A 14,530-nucleotide genomic window follows, 5' to 3' on the forward strand; every position below is an offset into this window, starting at 1 on the left:
CTAAACCATATTTGTTACCTTCAATACTTATGTAGGCAATCGGCCCAAATAAGTCCATGTGGAGGAGTTCCAATGGTCTTGTAGTTGTCATCATATTTTTAACAGGTTGAGATGCTCTAACTTGCTTTCCCGCTTAACAAGCACTACAAATTCTATTTTTCTCAAAAGAGACGTTTGTTAGTCCTAGGATGTGTTCGCCTTTTTGAAGTTTAGACAAATTCCTCATGCCAACATGAGCTAGTCGGCGGTGCCAAAGCCAACCCATGCTAGACTTAGCCATCAAGCAAGTTTTAGGCTTCACTTCATCCGTTGAAAAATCAACAAGATAAAGTTTACCCTTCAATTTACCGGTGAAAGCTATTGAGCCGTCTTCCCTTCTAGAGACAATCACACTCTCATTGGTAAAAAGATAATTATAACCTATCTCACATAATTGAGACACGGATAACAAATTATAATTACGAGATTTGACTAACAAGATATTTGAAATAGAATGATCATTTGAGATGGCGATTTTACCTAGGTCTACTACCTCTCCTTTTCTATTATCGCCAAAAATGATGTTTTCATGAGGTCCTCTATTTTCTTCAAAAGAGGAAAACATACTCTTTTCTCCAGTCATGTGATTTGTACATCCACTATCAATGACCCAACTTGATCCACCGGAGGAGTATGCCTACAAAACAAAGTTATGCCTTTATTTTAGGTACCCAAATTTGTTTGGGTCCTTTAGCGTTAGTCACAAGCACTTTTGGTACCCACACATTCTTCTATCTCTTGTGCGGGGACCAACATAGAGAGCAACCACTTTACCACGGTGGTCTCTCTTGAGCATATATGAGGCATAGAATGAGCATTGAGGAGCATGAGCCTTTGGTTGCTTTGTTTTAGCCGTGTGATCAACTTGCTTGTCTCCTTTGACAAACTTGAGGCATTCCACTCCATTCAATAGCACACGACCATTTGGTTTGCTCGTGTATTGGTCAAATCCAAGACCTCTCTTTGGCTTGTTATCCTTGGCTTGGATGGTCTTGTAAAGTGCATCTTTTGATTTATAGGTTTTGATGCATCCATATTTGACCAAGGCATTTAGCCTTTCATTCTCCTTTTGTAACGCTTGCAAGGATTCAACATTAGTCGTACAAGCATTTATATCAAAATTGAAACAACGAGAGCATCTATTGCTAGTAGATGCACTAGATAGTAAATTAGCTTCATTAGAGTTGGATGAGCCTTTCTTAAGGGTATCAATTTGTGTTTCAAGAGTTTTATAATTTTTATCCAAACAAGATAATTTCTCTTGAAGCAAGAAATTGTTACTCTTAAGGTCGGCAATTAAGGAATTGGCCAAATCATAGTCATTTGACAATTTCTCAACTTTCTCCTTCTCTTTAGCAAAGAGCTCCTTGAGTTCAAAGTTTCTCTCCTTTTCAAGGATGAGCAAGTCCTCTTGTCTCTCGAGGGTCTCCTCATGACTATCTATTGTATCCATTAGCTCCTTTATTTTAGCCATGATATTTTTATTCAAACCTTTAAACAAACTATCACAATCACTATCATATTCACTATCGCTATCTAGAAGCTTAGATTGAGATTTTACCTTGCGGCTTTTAGCCATGAAGCACTTTGGGGAGTCATCATCATCATCACTCATTAAGAGTGATTTTCTTGGTGTTGGCTCATGTATGGCAATGGTGGCGACTCCTTCATCATCGGAGTCAGAGTCGGAGTTTGAATCCCACTCTTCTCCAATGTGTGCTTGGCCTGAATACTTCTTCTTGTATATCTTGTTTTTGTCCTTCTTGTATGGCTTGATCTTATTGTCTTCTTTGTCCTTTCCTTTCTTCTTGTGAAGTGACCAACTTCGCCACATTCATAGCAAGCCCTTCTTGATGTTCTCTTCTTGGGCATATCTCTCTTGTATTTTGAGGAGCCTCCCTTTCTCATGAACTTCTTGAATCTTTTCACAAAGAAGGTCATTTCTTCATCTTCGGCGCTTTCCTCTTCACTTGTACTTGATTCTTGAGCTTGCTTGCTTTTGCTTGCCTTGAATGCAACCTCCTTGTTCTTGGAGGGTGAGCTTTATTTGGCATGAATCTTCACTTCATTTGCTTCTTCTTCCATGAGCTCATGAGTAAGGATCCTTCCAAGCACATCGCTTAGTGTAAGCCTTTTGTAGTCCCTTCTCTCTCGGAGGAGTGTCACCAAAGTGGGGTTTCTATGAGCAAATGCTCTAAGCAATCTCTTTACCACTTTGTGATCATCTATGTCCTCACTCCCGAGCCCTCTTAGCTTTTTCACAAGCACCATCATTCGATCATATATGGCTTGAGGAGTTTCATGATCTTCCATCACAAATCTTCCTAGCTTGCCCTCAAGTAGCCCTATCTTGGATTCTCTTACGCTTGTTGTCCCTTCATGAGCAACTTGAAGAGTATCCCAAATTTGCTTGGCTTCTTCAAGTCCATCCACTTTATTGAATTCTTCCGGACTCAAGGCACTAAGCAATACACTTGTGGCTTGAGCATTGCGGTGCATATTTTATTCTTCACTTGAGGTGAGCTCTTGATCTTCCTCCGGCAACTCAAAGCCTGTGCAAACAATCTTCCAAATACTAGGATGAAGAGAGATTAAATGCATTTTCATTTTGTGCCTCCAAGCGGTATAATTTGTACCATCGAAAAATGCTGCACACCCGGAAGGCACGGAGATATAGTTGCTTGAAGAATTTAAATGATCATAATTGAAGGGAACTTCACTTCCCTTTCCTTTACCATTACCGTCATCATTCTTTGATGGATCATCTTTAAAACCCCTCGGACTTCTGGATGTCGACATTATAATTTCCTCCAAGCAATGAAGCCTTGTGGGAGGTTAGGCTCTGATACCAATTGAAAGTGCCTAGAAGGGGGGTGAATAGGCTTTTCTGAAAATTAAAACTAAAAGAGCGGATTAAAACTGCCGGATACTCCGGTGAAGGTCCGATACTCCGGTTTGGTCCGGAGTATCCGGTCTAGTCCGGAGTCTCCGGTCTATACAGGAAATTAAGAACAACTATGAATTAAAGCGAGCAGCTAGAATCTAAAGGTGAAGCTATGTCTACTAAATATCACAAAGCTAAAACAACAGTTAATACTAGCAAGATGATCACTAAGGCAACTTATATGTAAATTCTCAAATCCACACGATTAAGTAAATTGCACAAATAAGAACGCAAGGGATTATCCCGGAGTTCGGTCACCTCACAAAGAGCCGGATCTTTTCCAATCCTATCCTCTTCTAGCGACCATAAAGATCAAGCTGGAATTTGCTTACTCAATTTGAAGTCGATTACAAACTTCCCGTGGCACTCCACAAAGATTGGGTGCTCTATGGGCGACGTCTTGCCGTCTAGAAGCACAAAGCTTCAAGAGTAAAGATCACATCGAATGCTCGAGGAAGAACTCAATGCTCAAGTGGCTTAATCTCACTCCAAACCCAAACTCACTAAATTTTTGCAAAACTTAGCACTAGAGGTGGTTGGAGGGATTTTGAATGCTCTTAGAATGCTCAAGGAGTCTAGAGTTCACCAGAAACAGCAAGCATTTAATATCAAGGGGTGTGGGAGTATATATAGCCCTCTCTAAAAAACTAGCCGTTACTGTTCTGTCAGACCTGACCGGAGTATCCGGTGTACACCAGAGTATCCGGTCCCAAATCCAAAAATGGCGTCAGAACGGTCACAGAACGTGTCAGAACTAGCCGTTATAATTCTGTTAAGTTACCGGAGTCTCCGGTGAACACCAGAGTCTCCGGTCCTGACAGGGCTATCAAATAGACTAAGTCCAGAGACTTGCCGGACCCTCCGGCTTCTCCAGGTACCGGAGTATCTGGTGAACACCGGAGACTCCGGTCCTTTTATCAAAAAGAATAAATGTTAACCGAGACACCCCTGCCGGAGTCTCCGAAGGAGACTCCGGTTAAAACATTTTCTCCTACCGGAGTATCCGGTGAACACCGGAGACTCCGGTCTTTTTCAATAAAAATAAATACCTAACCGATCGACCTCTGGCGGAGTCTCCCTCAGAGACTCCGGCCTTAAAACTCACCAACTACCGGAGTATCTGGTGAACACCGGAGACTCCGGTCTTTTTCAACAAAAATAAATCGGAACCGAGCACCCTCTGCCAGAGTCTATCTCGGAGACTCCAGACTAAATACTGAGTACTGGAGTATCCGGTGAACACCGGAGACTCCGGACTCAGTGAACTTTGCAAAACAACCCGGTGTCCATGGGTGAGTGTGTCTCTCAACATATTGGTTCTAAAGGATATCTTGAGCATTGAGACACTAATCAAGCAATCAAATGCAACCCTCTTAATAGAGCGGCTATCTTAGACTTAATTTAAAAAATAAAAGAATTTAAATCCTATTAAGTACTCCTAGTTGCTTCTCCTTTCTTTTTGAAGGACGTCATATGTCTTCTCAATTTAGACTTAGACCTGTTCATGACTTAGATAAACATATTAGATCCTTAATCGTTTTGTCATCAATAAGCCAAAACCCACTTAGGGGGCCTAGATGCACTTTCAGGTACCCCGGCTAACAGGCCCCACGAAGGGTGTAAATAACCAGAGGAACATGCCTCCTAAAAAGCTGATCGGTCGTGCGACCAGGATAGGGTTACCGCGACCAGTGCAAGGCCTCCAGCGACCAATCTAGCTACGCCTTCACATAAACCCGCGACAAGCCCCACTGGTCGCGGGACCGGATTAGACACAACCCATCCGAAGCGCCTTTATTAACACCCGCTAGAACGCTTCTCTTCACCAGGCACCAGCTCCGGCGGATAAAGTCGAGGGCGGTGCAAGGGGCATTGTCCCGTCCCATAGTATTAAAGGCTACGGAGTGAGACTTTACAAGCCGGCGCAGCGCCGCACGACAGATGGGACATTTTCAGCCACCTGACAGAGCAAGTGGACGGGGACGGCATGGAGAGGCAAGCGGACGGGGACGACGCAGAAGGGCATTGTTCCGTCCCGTCACATTAAATGTAGTGAGGTAGGGCTCTACAGGCTAAGCACGACGGCGCACGGCAGCACGACATACAATGCCGTCAGAGCAAGTTGGCATGTCTGGTCCTCCGTAATAATGATTTGAGTTAGATATTAGAATGAGCAGGGGCCATCTGTGTAGGGCCCACATGTAAGTTCTCCCCCTCCCTACTATATAAAGGGATGAGGACCCCGTTTGTAAGGTAGAGAAATCAATTCTGGCAAAACTGCTAGAATACCGTCTGTAACGAAGTGAGATCTACGATAACACAAACACAGGACGTAGGGTTGTTATCCTCTGGGAGACTTGAACCTGTATAACCCCTGGTGTCCCCGAATCCATCATCTACACACAGACACACCCAGTCCCTGAAACACCGTTCACGCACCCACTGTCCAGCATACACTGGAATCACTGTTAGGGATTTACCCTCGACACTGTAGAACACATTCCATCTAGGAGGTATTTAATTATGATCTTAGGGGAATTTCTAATATTTGGAATACATGCAAAGTGCTATTGAAACAAATTATTTGAAATAATGAAAACATCAAGTCACATTACTGAAATAATCATGATCACTCAATGGAAAAAACAGTAAAGAACTAAAAGCAAGGCAGATCAATCATAATTATTCAATTACATATTTTCACGGGAGCTTCTCCAAGTTCTTACATGAAGAGGTAGATTGACACAGCCTAATTTGGCACTCGATATTTTTGGGTGCATAGGAGAGCATTTAAAATGTATTGTAGTCTTCAAGGAAACAAAAGTTACACAAAATCAAAGCTGGTGTAGCCAAAATAGAAGAACATAAACTAACCTGGATTCAATGACGGTATGATGGTTCAATGCTGGAGTTGCTGGTGTGAGTAGATATTTATTCAAGCTATGTAGCAACTGCCAAGCTCCACAGTCATGCTAGCAACTTAGCAAGTGTCATGCAGCCCGATTGTCCATCCTCATCCAAAAACCTGATATTCGACAACTTAAATATTGTCATCATGTATGAGTTGTTGGGTCCGACCACTGGATCAAGTGCACGACCACTTTGGATTTGCGACAATGCAAACGACCAGGCTTCCGACCACCCGAACGACCAGAAGTGTGGAGCATGCCAACTCATGACCAGCTTGAGCGAGCAGTCGTACATGCTCGACCACGACTTGTTCGGCTATCCACCGTGTACGTGCTGCTCTCGATCACACCAATCAACGAGCAACACGTAAGTCGCGTATTACTTAACGAGAACAAACTCGTGTATCTCGACGAGAACAATAAGACAAGGCAAGAACTCTTTGAAGGAAATTTCGACTCTATTCAACTCGTGACTTGCATGACTCTGTATCTTGCTTACAATTTCGAGATTATAACTCATATTTATAGCGACCTGCTAACTCCGAATCCTAACACGAATCGTGTCATCCCACGATCCGACTCCGACTTGAACTCTGCACACATACGAATGATGCTATAGCCGTATAAGAACCGTATACAAACTCCTTGCTTCCGCACTGTCATGAAATGAGTCCTCGAGGTCTACAACAAGGATTAAGTCCAACATACTCCCCCTTAATCTTGTCGTGGGTCTAGATCACGAACTCCCAAAAGATGTCGCATGACCACCAGCTTAACCGCCAGCAATGCCTTCGTTAGAGCATCGGCTCGCTGCTCCTCTGTGTAGATAAAATCTACCTCAATCTGGCCTTCTTCAACACACTCACGGATGAAATGAAACTTTGTATCAATGTATTTACTGCGGCCATGAAACACTGGATTCTTCATCAAAGCAATCGCTGATTTGTTATCAACAAATAATTTGACTGCTTTGGGCTCTTCTCCTATCAGCTCCCCCAACAGACTTCTAAGCCACAGTGCTTGGCATGCCACCGCTGTTGCTGCCATAAACTCAGCTTCGCAGGAAGACAAAGCCACCGTTTTCTACTTCTGCGAGTTCCATGACACCAGGCTATCATTTATATAGAAAGCCATACATCCAGTACTCTTTTTGTCATCCATGTCACCAGCCAGATCACTATCTGTGTAGCTGGTGACCATCTCTATTTCTCCTCCTTTGGTATACACAATACCATAATGCATGGTGCCCTTCAAATACTGAAGAATCTGCTTCACTACCTTGTGATGCATCACCGTGGGCATCTCCATGAATCTGCTTGCCACTCCGACAGCAAAAGAAAGGTCAGGTCTTGTATGGAGTAAATACCTCAGGCAACCAATGATGCGACGATACTCAGTTGCATCAACCAGTTGTCCATCTGGATCCTTATGTAGCCGCGCCCTTTGTTCCATGGGGAATTTTATGGGATTGCAATCCAGCATACAGAATTGACCAAGAACCTTCTTCGCATACGCTGTTTGCTTGATTGTAATTCTCCCATCTTCTTGCGTTACCTCAATCCCGAGATAGTAATTGAGCAATCCAACATTGGTCATCTCGAACTCACTCATCATCTACTGCTTGAATCCCATGATTTCCTCTGGACTTTCTCCTGTCACAATGAGATCATCAACATATACTCTAACAATAACTCCATGTCGGCCTGTTCCTCTTATGTATACGGCATGATCTTGAGCGCACTTCACAAATCCAAGTTGCTTCAAGCTTCTATCAAGCCGGATATTCTAGGCCCGAGGCACTTGCCGAAGTCCATACAACGCCTTGCTGAGTTTGAGCACAAGATGCTCTTTGTTCTTCACTATAAAACCCTTCGGTTGGGTTACGTATACTTTATCTTCGAGCTCACCATTTAAGAATACCGACTTGACATCCAGATGATGAACTTGCCAACCTCGGTTGGCTGCAATTGAATGGATGATGCATACAGTGTCCAGTCTAGCCACCGGTGCAAACACTTCTTCGAAATCGATTCCTTGCCACTGCACATATCCTTTCGCGACCAGCCTTGCCTTGTGCTTGATCACATCTCCATCTGAGTTCTTTTTCAGTTTGTAAACCTATTTGAGCCCAATTGGCTTGTGACCAGCTGGCAACACCGTGAGAGTCCATGCGTTATTCTTCTCTATGGACTCAATCTCCTTGGCCATAGCGTCCTCCCAAACCTGCTGTCTAGTAGCTTCAAGGTAGCAAGACGGCTCCTCCGTCTCTATGAGCATGACCTCTTCTTCCACATCTTCATCGAGATCCTCCCTTGGAGCATCTCTCATGATGTCGTCGATATGCCTGTAGCGCACAGGGCCCTCATCTGTGCTGCTGCTCCCGCTCGATAGCGGTGTGGTTCAATCATCCATCGGCAATTTAGGTGCCGGTAGCACCACTAGATTGGTGGGGGTTGTTGGAGAGTCGACTGTTGTGCGTGCCGCAGCGCGTCTCCTGGTTACTGGCCCTTCCAACGTCACCTTGCCGGCCAGTGGAGTCGATGAAGGATCTAGATCATCATGTGCCGTGGGCGTTGGCACACCTGCCGGACCACCCGTGAGTGGCATAGAGCCACCCACCACCAGCTCAGTCCTAATCGCCTCCTTGACATTGAAATCAGATGGCTCTCCGCCGCCTGTACTTGTACACCATCTCCACTCCACACTCTCATCAAATTTAACATCACGACTTACATGAATTTTCCCGTGCCTTGGATCAAAGAGATGATGCGCCTTGCAGCTGTCCTCAATGCCAAGATACACCATCGGCTGGCTTCAGTCGTCGAGCTTCTTCAAAAGTGGCATTGTCACCTTCACGTGTGCAGTGTAGCTGAACACACGAAGGTGTGCCAAATGTGGCTTCCTTCCATTCCAAGCCTCGAACGGGGTGCGTTCGTCCAGCGCCTTCATCGGTAAGTAGTTCAGCAGGTACACCGCGTGTCGCACCGCCTCCCCCCAAAACCTTCCAGGCACATTCATGCTCTTGAGGAGGGACCTCGCCATCTCCATCACGGTATTATTCCTCTACTCCACCACGTCGTTTTGTTGTGGCGTGTATGGCGTGATGAGATGCCATTTGATCCCAGCCTCCTCGCATAACTGGGTGAACTCAGCAGAGAGGAATCCGTCGCCGTGAACAATCCTCAATGTCTTGATGTGTTGCCCGCTCGTGTTCTCGGCCTGCAATTTGAACTTTCTGAACATGGAGCAAGCTTGGTCCTTCGACTTGATCACGAACACCCACATCCACCGTGAGTAATCATCAACAATTAACATGAAGTAACTGTTACCGACGAGAGTCGAAGGTGTGATCGTCCCGCATAGGTCAGCATGTAGCAGCTCCAGTGGCTTCTCCGCCCTGAAATTTGCCACTGCAGGGAACACCTGCCTCGCCTGTTTTGCCAGCAAACACCCGTGACATAACTCATTCGGTGTGTGATTGGCAGCACTCCTGCTGCCATCCCCTTGTCGATGAGCAGCTTCATAGCAATGAAGTTGACATGTCCGAGCCTTGCATGCCAAAGCCACACCAGGTCTTAAAGGCTGGCTAAGAGATACACTGGCGTCGCTTGATGCAGCTCGATCTTGTAGAGGCGATTTGGAGTTCGCCTCACCTTCATAAGCAACCGTGCAGGACTATTATCATACACACGTAGATATTCAGCATCCATGATCACCTTGTGTCCAACTTCGGTAAGTTGTCCAAGGCTAATGATGTTGCTGCATAGTCTTGGAATGTAGTAGACCTCCTGCAACAACCACTGGTCACCGTTCTTGTAGCTGAACACAACAGACCCTAAGCCCATGATCTGTACCGTGAAGCCATCCCCGAATTTCACCTTCCTAGTGACACCTTCGTCCAGCTCTCTGAACTTCTCTTTGTCACCGATCATGTGATTATTGGCCCCATTGTCCAGGTACCAAACTTCAGAGCTGGAGCCTCCCTCCGTTGTGTCGCGCAGTTTTGGCTTCACTTTTTCCTCATTCAATAGCACGGCTCCCCGCTGGTGCTACTGTTCTTGTGCTGGCTCTTCTGACACCATGAGTAGTAGGGTCGGCTTGGTGTCGTCAGCATGAGTGAGATGAGTCTCTTCTTCCTTCTTCTTTGGTGCCTTGATCTCATTCGCGTAATGCCCCATCTTGTGGTAGTTGAAGCACTTAATGTGGCTCTTGTTGCGGCGACCGCCGCCCGAGCCACTCTCCTCGTCATTGCGCGACATCCCACCGTGACCACCTCTGCCACGGCCTCTACCGCGTCCACGACCACCCCGGTCGCGGTTGCTACTTTCTACAGCAAGGTGGGATTTGCCCTCGTTGCTTGATGAGGAGTTGCCATCATCCTTCTTCTGTCGTTCTTGCCACTTGGCCTGAGTGAACAGAAGCTAGCTGTCGCCGATGCTATTGCCACCAGATGCACGCAGGCGAGTGTGTTCTTCAAATGCCTTAAGACGCCCCACGGCTTCCTCGAACGGCATCTTGTTGAGGTCGTAGAACTGCTCGATCCTGGCGATCACACTCAGGAATCGATCCGGAACGGTGTCGAATAGCTTTTTGACTAATGCAGCGTCGTTGAGTGTCTCCCCAAGGTTTGCGTACCTAACAGACATGCTGTTGAGCCTTCCGGCATACTGGTCCAGGCTCTTTCCCTCTTGCATGTGCATGGCATTGAAGTCGCTCTTCAATGTTAGAAGCCGCGTTTTCTTGACACGATCCGCGCTGATGAACCTTGCCTTGAGACAATCCCATACCTCCTTCGCAGTTTTCTTCCTTGCCACCTACATCAGGAGATCCTCCGGGAGTGCTTGGAAGAGATGCGACCTCGCCTTCTTGTCCTTCTTCTCGTCGACGGCCTCACCGACCGCTGGCTCGATTGCCTCCCAGATGCCTTGATCTTCCATCATCGCCTGCACGCGAATCACCCAACTCGTGTAGTTCGTCGTCGTCAACTGCGGGTACAAGAACAACCCACCACCGCTCTCCCGTGCCACCTCGCCCTGAGGTACGATCAACATCTTCACGAGTTAGTGTTGCGCACTACAAGCTCTGATACCATATGTTGGGTCCGACCACTGGATCAAGTGCGCGACCACTCCGGATTGGCGACAATGCAAGCGACCAGGCTTCCGACCACCCGAGTGACCAGAAGTATGGAGCATGCCAACTCACGACCAGCTTGAGCGACCAGTCATACGTGCTCGACCACGACTAGTCTGGCTATCCACCATGTACGTGCTGCTCTCGATCACACTAATCGACCAGCAACGCATAAGTCGCATATTACTCGGTGAGAACAAACTCGCGTATCTCGACGACAATAATACAAGGCAAAAACTCTTTGGAGGAAATTTTGACTCTATTCAACTCGTGACTTGCACGACTCTGTGTCTTGCTTACAATTTAGATATTACAACTAATATTTATAGCGACCTGCTAACTCCGAATCCTAACACGAATCGTGCCATCCCACGATCCGACTCCGACTCAAACTCTGCACACATACGAACGACGTTGTAGCCGTATATGAACTGTATATGAACTCCTTGCTTCCACACTGTCGTGAAACGAGTCCTCGAGGCCTACGACAAGGATTAAGTCCAACATGAGTGAAGTGAGGGAAGAAATCAGAGAACACAACCCTGAAGCAAGAGACACTACCCAATATCGTAGGTTACTGGACACTATTGTTAGCAAGTGAATTCAGCCAGAGAATCTATTAAGCCATATACTGCAACTGGACAAATCAATATAAAGGAGCAAAAGTAAAACAAAAACGTTTAAAAGAAAAACTATTTAAGAACTTGACAACATAGCAATAGAATGACTACTCAACCATGAGTGCCAGATCAGAATTACCGTTCATCATCACGAGGGTAGAACACGAACAACCATGTTTAGTTCATCTCTCAAAAGCAGAAAATCAAATATTAGAGATCCTACTGAAGCCAAGTTTGTGATCTTTTACTCAACACAAGGTAAATAACTTAGCAATAATGTTTGACTTTTACTTCAAGTTGTAAATCTTTTAGGTTCTAGGCTTATGCTAAACAATGCAAAAGCAACACCAATCGTTATACACTACTGCAGAACAGGTGATCAGTGCCGGTTCAAAAATGTGATCAGTGTCGGTTTATGAACCGGCACTGATTAATCGGCACTGATAGTCAGTGACTATCAGTGCCGGTATGGAACCGGCACTAAAAATCACTATCAGTGCCGGTTGTTTATTTCCAACCGGCACTGATAAGTGTTTCCCGCCTTTTTTAAAAAATGTGGCGGTTGCCGCCAGTACAGTGCCATTTTCAAATTTTGGACGTTGCCGGAAATAGACACGCATACATATCAAGTTTCATCACAGCATATATACACAACCACATATAAATTTTATTTATAAAAAATCAAGTCTCATCACAATATATATACACCGCATACTTATCAAGTTTCATTACAATAATCTTATGGAGTTTAAGATTTCTTGTGAACCGATGGATCTGAACTCTGCCCTTTTTTATGGGTTGAAGGTAACGAGAAAGACGATCCAATTTCATGGAACTTGCCGGTTGGATTGATGATTTCGTCATTGATAAACCTGACAAGTTGTTCTTGAAGCGCGTTGATTTCATGAGGCATGAGACGTTCTTTGGACAGCTCGAGGATCTGCAATTTGAAGAATTGAATAAATCAATACATATGACTTTGGCGTATCGAACCTGAAAATTAGTCATCAATGTGTATACTGCCTACCTCAGGATCTTTCGGCAGGATCGAATCCTCTATGTTGAAGCTGTGCATAAATTCCATTACATAAAAACCACATAAATTATTGCCCGGACCCTGCTTCCTACAAGGAAAGCCATGTCGGACTGTCCATTCTTTCGTGTATGGCCTGTATCTAACGCTCTTCTTGGTGTATCGCGGGTACACTCTGTATGTGTGTGATTATTACCGTAAGTAGACTTAGATTCAATCAAATCAAATATTACAAGAGCAGTAACGAAATGGTCGGTTTTTACCTTTGTAGCAAGTCAATGACGGGTTGGTAGGTTTCTTTCGGATTATCTTGTGAGTCGAAAATAAAGATCTTGCTAATATCTGACTGGATGACAAGAAGGATCCAGTGAAAACTGTACATAGGTCACTATAGGTTAGTTGGTCCTAATTTCTAACGATGTATTGCTAAAAAGAGTAGAAACACGTACCCCCAGTGGTAGGGTAAAAGTATGTATTTCTTCAATTGTAGGTCCAGAAGACACTTCAATACGTAGTCCTCGGTTTTCTTTAGGTCGGTAGATTTCATCATTGTCGGGTTAACAAGATATGGGTCGATAAATCCCACATGCATGATGCACTCCTTTCTGCATCTTTGTACCTCCATTCCACACAAGGAATAAGTTAAGAGATTCAATACAATGGTACATAAATGTATATTGTGAATTATACGTATACGACACTTACAGAGTCCAACAACTCAAGATAGACACGTCGAGGGCATCATACTGGTACAGTCGATACATTTTCTCGAAGAATATAAAAATACTGCCGTCCCCATGGAGGAGATCTTGTTCCTTGAATCTGGCCTCGAAACTTTCCCTACCCTCCTTCGACTCATTCATGTACCACGCATGAAATTTCCGAAGTTGATATGTCAGTTTGGCCCACTCATCCGGCGCGACCAATAGTTCGCCCAGCTTAAATTGCCATCTCTCGACTGCTTTGGGTGCCACGGACTCGTTAAAAAATTGCTCTTTTGTCATATTGGTATCCTTAAGGAATCTTTCTAGTTCTTGTTCTTCCCGTACCTGATCAATAGAAGCCTGCCTCAAGGATTTCTTTCCTTTGATACGCTCGTAGTCTGATTGACGCTTAGCCACAGCAGGTTTGCTCAGCGTCAAGAGAAATTTTTTCGTTTCTTCAGTGAGTGGTTTTTTCCTCTCAGGCTCTCGCTTTTTAAAAAATTTCTTGACTTCGGCGTTCACTATCGCTCTGTTTTCCTCTGCAGTTCTTTCATAAGGCAACTTCTCAGGTGCTGCCACCTTCTTAGACTGAGAGCGTGTTGTCAACTTCGGAGGAGTTGGCAATTTTGGTGGCAGTGTTGCTGACTTCGGAGGAGGAGGAGTCGGCTCACTTGGAGGCACTGGTGCTGACTTCGGAGGGGGAAGTGTTGGCTCCCTTGGTAGCACTGTTGCGGACTTTGGAGGGGGAGGAGTTGACTCTCTTGTTGGCGACTTGCGTGGGGGAGGAGTCGGCTCTCTTCTCGGTGACGATGGCAGTGGCGGCGACAGTGGAGGAGTTGGATCTCTTCCTGGTGACGGTGGCACTGGCGCCAACCGTGGAGGAGTTGGATCTCTTCTGTGTGCTGGGTCTGACTCCGCATCAGATGACTCGTCTGTCTCATCTTCAAACAATATGTAGCGCTTGTGCCACAAAACGAAACCACCCACGTTTGATCCGAGCCTCTTGGAACCCGTCTCTCCAGGGTAATCCATGTCAAGCTTACGGTACGGCTTTCGCACGGAGTCCACGTGGACCTTAGCGTATCCCCGTGGTATCGGAAGATCGTTCAAGAGAGCCACTTCGACGCATTGGTCGACCTGTCCCATAG

Source organism: Phragmites australis, chromosome 20 (assembly GCF_958298935.1).
Source record: "Phragmites australis chromosome 20, lpPhrAust1.1, whole genome shotgun sequence".
Taxonomy (NCBI): domain Eukaryota; kingdom Viridiplantae; phylum Streptophyta; class Magnoliopsida; order Poales; family Poaceae; genus Phragmites; species Phragmites australis.